This window comes from Lactuca serriola, chromosome 6, assembly GCF_051521515.1.
Source record: "Lactuca serriola cultivar US96UC23 chromosome 6, Lser_US96UC23_V15, whole genome shotgun sequence".
In the NCBI taxonomy this organism is placed as follows: Eukaryota; Viridiplantae; Streptophyta; class Magnoliopsida; order Asterales; family Asteraceae; genus Lactuca; species Lactuca serriola.
In genome coordinates, this window is record NC_136413.1 from 101,644,702 (window position 1) to 101,655,364 (window position 10,663).

The window sequence follows — 10,663 nt, forward strand, 5'->3', positions numbered from 1 at the left end:
ATGCGCAAACAATGACACTCGCTGATAGAGGACGCGCATTTGTACGTGCCCTAAAAAATAATGTCAGTTTTGAAAATTTTGAAGGATAGAAGGCACGTATTTGTGCGTGCCCTAAAAGTAGTGTCCAACAAAAAAAATTAAAAACACGGAGGGCACCTATCATAAAAAAGCGCGTCATCTAAAACTATCGCTTTATATTTTTCTTTAGGAAGGCGCCTTCTCTTAGGGGGAAATGAAATACCAAAAAATTAAACAGCCCGCCAATGCATCTCCTTCTTCTTATTCTAAAATCCTCTACCAAAAAGCCCTAATAATCCTTTAAGCAGTTCGTCTCTCTCTCTCTCTCTCTCTCTCTCTCTCTCTCTCTCTCTGTAAGCCCTAATCCGCCACCACCAGCATCGAACCTCATAATCTTTAAAAGTTCGAAGTGCCTAAGCAAACAATTCCACCATCTCAAGATGTTGGTTCAAGATCGGAACGTCACATCGCAGTACACGATGACATCGTCATCTCCACAAACCACCGTCAACGGCAGAGAAAATGAATGCGACTGGGTTCTTTTCTATTACTTCCAAATCTAATCCAGACAACAAGCATTTGATGCTGCCCAACTCGGCTAACTGAAAAGTTATTCGAAAGTTTCACTAACTCATTTCTCAAATTTGCATTGTACGATCAAAGCTAGGGTTCTTTGTTGATATCAAATGATCACTTCTTCTTGAATTTCCCCCAAATTTGTTGTTTTAAGCTTGTGATTCAAATTTGCATTGTATGATCAAAGTTATTCCCAAATTTCTCCCTGTGGTCTCCTACTCTTGAATTGTTCTTGTTTTCAGAGCACTTGCAAATCTTAAATTCATCAACCTCCCAAATCTATCCGACAATATCATATGCTTTTGGGGAAAATCTGGATCTAAGCAGACGCGATTTCTCTTACAATTTGTGTTTAGTTTTTGCAATTGATGATTCGGAAACTACGTTTTGTTGCTTGTCTCAAATTGTGTGATTTCAGGAGCAACTCCAAGAGGATGGATTATAGCGGCGGTGATGAATTTGAAGACGCTGGAACACGAACCTCTCTTTTTTCAATCGCGGATGCATTTGAGGAAATTTCGAATTTGATTATAGATGGAAGAAATGGCGATTTTCCTCTTTTGAAATTAAATCCATTTTGTGATGCGTGTTCTTTCGTTTCTTTGATCGTCATTCAAAATCCTCTATTTGGTTTTCAGATGCGTGATCTAGAAGAAGCATCAGAACGTTGTGTGAGTTTAAGCAGTGTAGTTGATTCTGATGTAAAATGGAAGACAGTGAAGTCACGTGGTAGCCATACTCATAATCTTCGTAGAGTTAGACGGGGTCTTGACCTAATTCGAGAATTATTCCAGAATTTTCTATAAAACAAGTATGTTCTTATGATTTATTACACCTGATTGTATTTATTAATTCTAGTGTTATTAATTGCATATTCTTGTGGTGATGAATTAGCGATTATTCCCTAAAAGATTCAACTTCATCAGCTTATCAACAAGTGTGTGCGCCATATCATTCATGGGCTGTTAGAACTGCATTTTCTGCAGGAATATATGCTCTTCCATCAAGGGAACAACTTTTGCTCAATTTAAATGAAACTGGTTAGTCATGGAAATCTTTTTATTTTTTAATAAAATCTTAGGAAATGAGGTTTGACACATTTAATTACTCAAATTTGATTTAGAAGTAAGACTATTGTTGACCAGGCTAATGTTGCTGACATGGCACATGGAAATGAGATTGGTAAGTTGACTAAAGGCTCATTTTTTTTAACTAATGTCAAACAACTTAATCATAAAAAAGTAAAACTTTAATAAGTTTATAAGGCATATAAGATGTTTGATGAAATGCTTGAGAGAGAAGTCATCTCATATTTGTACATTACAATTATCAAATGAGTGTTGTTGCTCATCTTAGATGATAATCCTTACTGTAATTTGTGATTGTGTCAACGGGAAGCTCTGAGATGCCTATTTCTTGAAAGAAATTAAATATACCTTCGGTTGTTGACACTAGAATCAGAACTATAAGGTTTGACTTTTAAGACTTTTTTTCAACCTGATTAGTTGATAAGTTATTACACTTATGACAAGGCTTCTATAAAATACAATGGGAGAGAAGCAAACAACTTTGCACCAGTTTCGTATGAGGGCGGAATGGCTCTTTTGACTGGTAGCAGAGGTACTAAATTACTATGTTGATATTTGAAACTTCTGTCTTCTTCTCTCAGATTCTTTTCTATTTCCATATTTCCTATATGTTGATATTTGACTCACATACTGAGAAAACAATAGAATTTCTTTTCTATTTATGTGGTGTTTCTTATCAAGCTCTTTATTTTTCTAGGAGATATATGATAAAGGAACTAATTTAATTGGGGTTCTGAGGTTATTAGCCAAAAATCATACCCTAAACCTTTACAAGAAGCTTATCTTTGACAAGTTAACGGAGTATAATTTTTCTTATTGTTTGTTTTAAACAACTGTCACATAAGATCATTTTCAACCATACATGCAAACCATATTTTAGTTTCTTGTTTTGCTATGTGTAATTATTCACTTTAGGTTTTATGATTATTGATAAATGTTGAGGTTAGACCTAATGAAAGACTTTACTTTACATGAGTATGAGAATCAAGCTCTTCAAATCTCTCATTAGAGGTAATGGTTTCACTTGTTTTGGATTTTACTTTGTATGCATCTATACTTGAAGTTATAGTATCTTATTCTTTCCCATTACTTTCAGGGACTTTCTTGCAAATCAATTATCTTTTTAAATCACAGGGTCACTTTTGGACAGATCAAGGACTTGATGGCTCACACCAAGGTTCGGTCCTTTCAAGTTTTTACTTGAACAATAGTAATATCTTCTGCTTTTGACAAACTAAAAGATTTTTCTATTAAAAAGTAATAATAAGAATCAAAATACAAAAACGAATTGCTTCTTAGATGCAACTGTCTCTCTTATAGATTCTTAATTCAATATTTTTCATCTATAATCAAATCAAATGTGTGATTTATTTCCTATATATAGAGTTAATTAATTATGATAATAATATACTAGCTTTTATTGTATGATCTCTCTCTCTCTCTCTCTCTCTCTCTCTCTTGCTGTTGTTTGTGAATTCATTGTGCTGCATCTTGTAAATCAAACTAACAATTTATGGTGTTTGTAACAAACATGTAATGTATGATGCAAATTCTTTTTCAGGTTGCAGCTGGTGCATTGTTGGGGTTCCTTACAACAACAGTTGTTCACTTAATCTCTCAAGTTGCTACTATGGCTTGACCGTTGACATAAGGATCCTTCCGCAACACATTCTGCTGAAGAAGTAGCACCTGTATGTAGCATTTTAATTTTTAGTAATGTAATCATATTTTCTTGATTCCCTTATAAGCCTAACATTTCTTGACATTTCTACCCTCAGGCTTTATCTGGTGTTTAGGTGAAAGACCTTCATGTTAGACTAGCTTGTTTAAATGCTGCAAAATGCATCCCAACTATATCCAGCCAATCTGTTCCTCAAGATGTAGAAATTGCAACTAGCATTTGGATTCCCTTAAATGATCCCGAAAAGGTCGAAGATTCAAAAAAATTTTAAAATCATGTATTAGATGGGAATTAGTTTATATCAAGTCTTTACCACATTCTATGTAATGTAGTCGGTGGCTAAAGTGGCTGAGGACCTATGGGATCGTTATGACCATGAATTTGGGACTGATTATTCTGGACTCTTAAATGGTTTAAAAAGGCATTTTGAGGCGTAAGCCTCGAGGCTAGCCTCGGCTGAGGCGTGAGAAAAAAGCCTCAACTCCTAAGCCTCAGGTGGCCAAAATAAGGCTTAAACCTCACCGGAGTGAGGCGGCGAGGCGTCGAGGCTTAAGATTCAATTAGCACAGTCAAAATATGTCAAAGTCTAGGAGGTATATTATAAATTAATTATTATTATTATTAATCATTTATTTGGAAATTGGAATAATATAAGCATGAGATAAATGATGCAGGGGAATTTATCAGGTCAGAGACAAGGTCAGCCTGTATTTATTACAAGATTAGAAGTAAGTTTAATTATATTATTTAATTTAATTTAATTTAATTCATCTAAAAAAACTTACAAGTTTTTTAAAAATATTGTAGGGGTACTGGAGTGCATCGGCTTCTGAATCGTAAGTCACCCATGACATAACATCACATAGTATTTTAGCAAAATGATTGATTCTGACTATTATTGAAATACCTAAAATAAACTTCTCTCTTACGCTCGTAGCAAATTGGCCACGAACAATGCAAATAGTGCGACTCATATATCAAGATAACATGAACAACAACTTCAACCACAACAGCACCCTCAAATGCAACAGCAACAGCAGCAACACTTGTAGCAGATTCCGCCACAGGGGCAGAAACAGCAGCAGGCGACACCACCACAACAGCAGCAGATGGTGGGGACATGGATGAATAAAGGGTATGTTCAAGGTCCTGGAGGGAGGACACAAATGGTGGTGTCTCAAGGACAGGTGTCATCACAAGGCCCACAAAGCATGTCAAGTGGGAGCTTTATTAACTAACTCATATAAATATATAAATAAATTGCATCCTAATTACCATATTTATGTTTTATGTTTATGTTTTGTGTTTCTTGTCCCACACTCCCACTATTTAATTTGAACTTATTATTAGATTTGTTTATGAAAATAAGACTCCTATTAAATCTAGATCCTTGGAATTTTATAAGTAATTGAAGTTAGTGAACTTTCCATGCTTTTTCATATTAGAAGTTTAAAACCAAATTAAAGCTACAATAAGAAACATTAAAATTGTAACTTAATTAAAACTGAATCACTGTTTTGATTATAACTTTTGTGATAACATTTGACATATTACTTATATATTAAGTATTTTCTTGAACTTTGATTTTGGACAGGTGCATTCACTGATTGGAGGATTTTGTGCATCACCTGTTAACTTCCATGCTAAAGATGGATCAGGCTACAAGTTCTTAGGAGACCTTGTGCTACAACTTGACAAACTGAACCCTTAGGTGAAAATGACTTAATTGCCCTTCTTTATCTTTCTTCATTTGAGTCGGACTAAAATCAAATTTTTAAAACACCCTTGTAATGTTGCAATTGTATCATTCTTGTATCTAACTCTTTTACAATACGAATCTTCCGGGGTTGGTTAAAATTACCATTTTACCCTTGTCTTGATCCAGGTGGCGTCTAGGATGGTTTCAGCCTTTTCTAAATGGAAGAGGTATGATGATACCCGCCAAAACCTTACCAAGGTAATGAATCTTGATCTTTAATTATCATATGCTTTAATAAACAAAAAGAAATTGAAAGTATTACCCTTCAACCTTAGAGGGAATCTAGAAAGAGCCCAAAAGGAGACAAAGGAGCTTAGAGAGAATTTACCCTTGGTTTTTCATGAAACTGGAGTTCGAGGGAGAGCTATGGAGGATTTGGTTAGATGAGGATTTATACACGCGATTCTTGAAAACTTTATATTGCATTTTTTAATCTAATTCTTTATAAGGGACTCATAAAATTCTTACTTTTGCAAGGTTGTTTTGGACATTTTTTAATCTAATTCTTTATGTATTTATCAAGATTCGATTGTAATGAACTGAAATTTATTTATTTATATATTTATTTTTGCACTTATATTGATATGTATATGTGCTTGTGTGTAGGCTGGTGTCAAAAAGCTTACAGATGTTCACTTTCCCTCATTTGACCACTCACATTTGGCACAAGTATTTGCAACTAACATTCCTTGTTTTATTCTTCTATTAATTATATTAGCATATTAATTTTTTGACTTTTATTTGATCAGGTCACAAGAATTATCGGAGTAGGGCTCATTAGTCTTAAAGAATTATGAAAGGCAAGATGCAACTCTACTTAGTTGGAATTTGATGTTTATCACCTTTGTGTATATCTTTTTAGTTTGTATAGCATTAGTTTTCAGAAGGTCTCCCTTGATACACAATGTAGTATTAGGTTATATAGTTAGGGAAAACCTCTTAATAACAATGTACAATTAGATCCCCTTAATATCAATGTACTATAATTTTTTGACATGATGTTATTGGGTGAAATTGATTGTTTTGGCATATATTTGTTTAAATATTTTTGTATTATGCGTAAATTAGTATCATAAAGATGCGTCGTAAATGCATATCGTAAATGGTTACTGAAGTTTATGACACGCAAATGCGTGTCATATACATTTATGACAGGGGCTTTCTTGATACGCATTGCGTGTCATAAACACGCGCGTCGTAAGGTTACGACATGCAAATGCGTGTCGTCTTCCTTTATGGCAGGGGCTTCCTTGATAAGCATTGCGCGTCGTAAACGCGCGTCGTAAATGTGTGTCGTAAATGCGTGTCGTCTATAGACGACTCGCAAAAGCGTGTCGTCTCTCGTTATGACAGGGCCTTCCTTGACACACATTTGCGCGTTGTCTGAGCGTTTTACGACACACATTGCGCGTCGTAAAATGCTGTTTTTCTAGTAGTGAGCTAGTTGGTCTTTTGTCTTATCCAAGACATCACAACTTTCCAATTTCAAATGTGCAAGAATAAGAAAACCTTTTCCAAACTCCACATTTGATGAATGTTATAAACCTTCTTGAGACTTGTCACTCAATTCACAATCTTAACTCTAAGACTTGATATTGGAACGAAGTATGATTGACTTCTTGATTTAACCATTTCTTCAATTCTTGATTCCTCTTCTCAGACATACAATTGCACTAAGACTCACTTAGAGGATCAATTGAGATATGGTTCTTAAACATTAAGATCTATCATAAAACATAATAAAAGGTACTCTCCCTTCTTCTTAAAATAGAGAAACTTTTATCTTTCTGCCTACTTGATTCTTCTTATTCATTTTGCTATTGATTTAAACTCTTTCAATCAACTCGGAATTACATTTAATCTCATAAGTATAATCATATTTACTTAACCTTAGTAAATCATGACGAATATCTCTGTTACTCTTGTGGTGGACTTGATCAACACACAACCTTGTGTACTCGATCTCCTAGTCCTTCACTTGACACTTTGTCAACGAATTCGTCTAATTTCCAAATATGAAATTTCTCATGCATCATGCAACCAGTTGTATGATTCCAAGTTTCTGTCCAATTGAAACTTGGGCGATGAGAAACTTTCCCTATCTGGTAAATTCTTGACCTTTCCACAAATAACATAATTAAGAATCAAATCCATTATTGCTAATAATAGAAACTTACAAACATCAATTTTTCATACACGCCATTGCAAGGATAAATAAATAATATAAAATCAAAATTTATTTTATTGCGGAAAAATTTGTCCTTACAATGCAATTCAACTGAAAAACTATGTTGTTACATATTCCTAAGCAATCTATTCTAACTCCAAGTAGTATCTTAAGAATCTAATCTTCAATCAATGCGGTCGAAATCCATTTCTTCACGATTAGATTCAGCTAACTTCTTCCTTAAGCTTCCTCTCTTTTCTTCGATCCTACAAAACATCAAAATCTAATCTTATCACATCATGTTTTAAGAATCTAGAATATGAACTTAAAAGAGTTAGTTAATGGATTTTACCTGAAGTAGAGCCATACGTCTTGACTCTCCTATCTCTTAGATCTCTCAGGTAAATAGGGCAGTTTCGTCTCCAATGCCCATTCTCTTGGAAATAAAAGCAAATGGGCTCTTTTCGAATGGCACAAGGAACTATCTCAGAATTTACCTTTTCTAGATCTCCAATGTCACCATTTTCAATATCCATTGAAGTTTGGGAGTTTGATTCACCAGACAAATTTGTCGACCAGCTCGCCAAATCATCGCTGATTCAGCACCTATAAGCAAATAGGTCAAATCAATGAGGGTGATGTCACGATCCATCATATAGTACTCTTTAACGAACTCACTATATGAATCAGGAAGCGACTGAAGAACCCAGTCAACAGCCAACTTACCTGAAATCTCAACACCCAACATCCTTAACCTATCAATGTGTGACTTCATCTCTAAGACGTGTACACACATAGGTTTCCCATGTTTACTTGCCAAAAGGGCTTGAGTGAGCTTGAACTTTTCAAGCCTTCGAACGTGTGGGTTAAGGAGAATAATTGGAGGAGGTGGAGAAAGTGAAGCATGATCTCTTGTTCTTCGATCGAATCGTGGATCATCATCTTCATTTGGAAAGCTTGTTCCATGGAATTTGGGAAGACCATAGTTGTCATACTTTGATATCTACAAAACGGGAGAAAATTCAAGTTAAGTTGACTAGAATCCTCGATGTGACACCCAAATGAAACATCGGGGCTAGGATCCAGCATAATTCCCTACAACCTAGAAAAGGGATGCCGTAATGTAGTTGCAGAATATTTGAAGGTAGGTAAATGACGATTTACCAATTTCCACCATGAAAACAAAAAAAATTAAGTTTTAAATCTATTGAAAATTCCTAGATCTTTTGAGATTCATTGAGCATTTCAATGGCATGTTTAAATCTCGATATGCCCCTCGATTTGTGACTGGGATGCCGAGGATCACAAAACAAGGTGTGAATAACCATGAAAACTTACATGGTGCCCCCAATGTTACAATCACCTATTCGATGTGCCGGTTAACCACACACGCTCCACCGAACTATGACAAACATTGAGTCACCCTTTGCTACCTTTGCTTAGAACCATTTAGTGTGCCGGTTAACCACACACACTCCACTAACGTCTTCGCAAGGGCACAAAGTGTAATTTCATGAAATTGCATCAATTCACTTTTGCCTAAAGTAACTAAGATTGGGAATTTTGTAAAAGCATTTAGTTACTTGTGTAGTTCATTATACTTTTAATGGAAATGGGTTTGCCATATCCTACCCGTTCGGCTAACGACACTCCACCAATCAAGGAAGTGGTGGGTGACAGTGGACACCCATTAAACGACCATTTTATAGGCCATAACCTTATACCCCCCTTATAGATCGACTTCGTGAATGAGGCCTACTAACGGTAAGACTAGCATTTAAGTTATACATATATAATATTAGACTTTTAATGTTATACATAGTACAAGGGTGTATTTTACACTTTTAAAATACTAGGTGGTTTAATTTTATAAATTACACTTTTAATTTAATTAAATATAAACCATATCATTATGGATTTATTAACTCTCTTTTAATCATACACTTAATTAATTTAATAAAACCATAAGGGTGTAATTTGAACTTTTCAAAATTAGGGTTTTAGAATTTAGACTTTTTCAAAATTAAACCTTTTAATCAAACAATTTAAATTCCAAAACTTGAGGGCAAGTTTTGAAACTTTTCAAAATATAAGCAAGAACATTCGAGATCAAATTACAAATAATAATAATTAACCAATTAATTAGTAATTATCTAAATATGACCTAATTCAATTTCTTGCAAGATAATCTATCAAATAATTCAAATAAATCAAGTTTATCACATAAGAAAATGATTATCTAATTAATTTGACAATTATCTTTTACTTTGGTAAGGATATCTTTTAAATTAAACTATTAATTTAACCTAATCCCTTAAATCCCCTAGAATTCGAAATTATGGGATGGGATATTCAAAATCTTTAATTATCGAATTTAAATATTTAAAGGATAATTACAAGATATGGAAATATCCAAATCCCTAAAATTTAGGATCTAATCATGGGGAAAGAGGCAATTTCGAAATTCTAGGGTTAGACAACCCTAAAATCGAAATCTTGGGGCCAAAGTAAAAGGTCTAGGAAATCTTATTAAAAATTTCGAAATCTAGGGTTTAGCAACCCTAATTTCGAAAATCCAGCCTCCAGGGTTTATTAGCCATAAACCCTAATATGTCAAGTTCATATATTTGAATAAAGCTAATTGAAAACAAAACCAATGGCTTTGATACCACTGATGGGTTTTATACAAACAATCATATGTGTGCATGCAACCCTAGAGTTGAATCTATGTTTTCATTATTAGTTATACAACTATATGAACACAAAAGGAAACCTGGCATGCTACTATTATTTTTGAAATTCATATTAAATAGAATACATACCTTTTGTTGTTATATAGCAATAACAACTAGTTCCTTGAATTTCCTTAGCTCTTGAAAGCAAGTACCACAAGTGTAGTACCCCTAATGGCTCACAAACACACTAGGAGAAAGGATGAATATGGGAGAGAGGTGTCACACCCCAAAACCTGAGAACGGCAAAATACGTTCTGGGGTTGAGGACGTTATGTATAGTATCATAACAATTGCATAATAGTAAAAGCAAGCGACAACAACCATTACATTAATATAGTGATTATAAATACAAACATGTTCTGCACAGTTAATAGACACCAAAAGTATAAACAAAAATAAAAGATGAGTCTTGTCTACACTCCATCTTCTCAAAAGTTGCACCGGTACTTGTATAGCTTTGACCTAAGGATACAAGTTATTTTGAAAACGAGTATCAGCATAAAGCTGGTGAGTTCATAAGAATTTAGTGTCGTTGTTTGTATAAAAGTGTTTTACAATCATGTAATGTAAAAGCTGTAATTACTGTTTGTGAATACTAGAAACCCCTAGAAAATCCTATATTTTCCAGAATTGAGCATT

General features: G+C 34.2%; 1 pseudogene; it reads left to right on the forward strand.

The window, feature by feature from the left end:
• Positions 1-922: 922 nt before the first annotated feature.
• Positions 923-4,203, forward strand: LOC145060041 (ACD11 homolog protein-like; annotated as a pseudogene).
• Positions 4,204-10,663: the final 6,460 nt, after the last annotated feature.